This window comes from Lipotes vexillifer, unplaced genomic scaffold, assembly GCF_000442215.2.
Source record: "Lipotes vexillifer unplaced genomic scaffold, Lipotes_vexillifer_v1.1 scaffold1232, whole genome shotgun sequence".
Lineage (NCBI taxonomy): Eukaryota > Metazoa > Chordata > Mammalia > Artiodactyla > Lipotidae > Lipotes > Lipotes vexillifer.
The window spans coordinates 103,701-105,774 of record NW_006785089.1 but is presented as its reverse complement, the minus strand read 5'-3'; positions in this window follow the sequence as shown (position 1 = coordinate 105,774).

Sequence of the window (2,074 nt, the reverse complement as noted above, 5' to 3'; positions counted from 1 at the left end):
GTTCCAACAAGAGTGCAGTTAACAATCTACCCTGCAAAAGAATTTCAGAGACTAAGAACAGAGAAAGGGCAAAACATAAAAGGCGTATGTATGTATGTTCTTTTGGGAGAAGGGTCAGAAGAGAACTCAGAATGATGTAAGGGAACAAGGATAAGGAGAGTAAACAGACCTGGAGGATGGAGCATGTGAGGGAATGAGGTCCTGGGTGGAACTGAGGCAGAGGTTAAGACTAAGGGTACCTCTCTGTACTTAGTTTTAGCATGTGACAATTATAAGAATTATGTTATTCATAAACAGTGACTGTAAAGAATTTCCACTGACAATTGTATTTAATGCCAGAGAATAATAAGAACCAACATTAATTAATTTTTTTACTGTGCACCTGGCCTCAGGCTCAGTACTTTACACTTGAAATACAACTCTGAATCATTTCTGTATACTCACAGTACCAGATACCCACCAGAGGACTTTAGAGCTAAGATTTTAAAAGTACGAGTACTTCCAAGATCGTAAACACCCAACTTGCCAGCACCTTGAAATGAAGAAATTGCCATCTGCTCAGCATCCCTCTCTGCCCCCTCTCTACCCTGTCCCCAACTCTACTGGCAACATGGGATCTGACTGATCCAATACCCCTTCATCAGCAGTTCTTATTTTCCCCTTCAGAGTTCTGTGTGATACATGAACCCTCAGCCCCACTCAGGACTTCAGTACTTCATGGCTCATTCGGCACCACCTCAGAAAACCTCCCTCATGTCCACAAACTTTCCCTTTGTCAGATGCTTTCTTCTGCCTCAGCTCTTGCCCAGTTACCTCCGGAAGCTCAACCCACTTATTCTATCTTTTGCTCTTACTCTTTTCTGCTACTCATTCTATTTTTAAGTCAAAAGGGAACTTAATCCTGTTGACAAATGGAAGAGCATCTACCACTAATGCTATTTTGAAAAAAAGAAAGCTCATATATTGTGAAGTAAAATTGCACAGTAAAATAAACCCTACTCCACCTTTAAGTATATCCAGAATTCCTCTCTAAAATCTACATGAACTTGTATATGTATATCCTGATTTTCTAAGTATATCATATTTGTCTTACGCTTCAGAACTGAAATATGGTAATTCTTCATCTTTTTTTTCCTATTTTAAGAAGTAAAATAGTATTTTCTGAAATTTCTCACTGTAAATTAATATTATTTCTTCTACACTATGGGTGAAACAAATTTTATAGGCTAACCTAAGATCCTAACCCATTTAGAAAATTGACTGTTCATGAAAATGAACTCTGCACTCTAAACTAATTTATAAATATACCTTTTTAATACAATCTCTTTGTATGCTGGAAAATGAATATGAAGATAAAGCATATTATGATATTGTCATGCAAATTATGACATGAAGTATCTAACTAAACATTAGTGATGCCTTTTCCAAGACCATTAATTAATCTTTGTACTAGATCAGTTATGCCATCAAATACTTATTTTACCCTTAACATTTCTCATCAGTTTTTCTGCACTTGAAATGTTTAAGAAAATTAATTCAAAAATAAGATGTAAAACATATTAAGAGTTGAAGACCTTCCCAAAGTCTAGTTTTGATACGTCTAACAGCATATCAAAAGTGCTTTATAAATTCTCCTGTTGTTTTTATGACTTGAAAATTACAATGAGCCAGGCAAGCAAACTGTATAGTAAATAATGAATTAATAACCTACCTAATTTCAAAAAGGGATTCAAGTCAGCTTAACTGAAAGCATATAATTAAGCAAGATACAATGAATTAAACATGAGCAACAAAAAGAAAAAAAGGAAAGTGAGATGGAAAAAATAGGTAGATTTATATACAGACACATGTCATGAGATATTGGGACTATGAGGGGGGGGGGTCCCCAGATCTGGTTCTTATAGTTCTAGAAGCCAATGTAAAGAGAAAAAAAATTATCAATTGCAAGATTCACAGTGCTTACAAAGTAAAAACTAACCTAATGGTGCTTAACTAAGGATGAGAACAGCTGTTACTGATACTGAAATCCTAAAGAGATCCTCAGCATCTTCAATGATATCCTTAGAGTAATCTG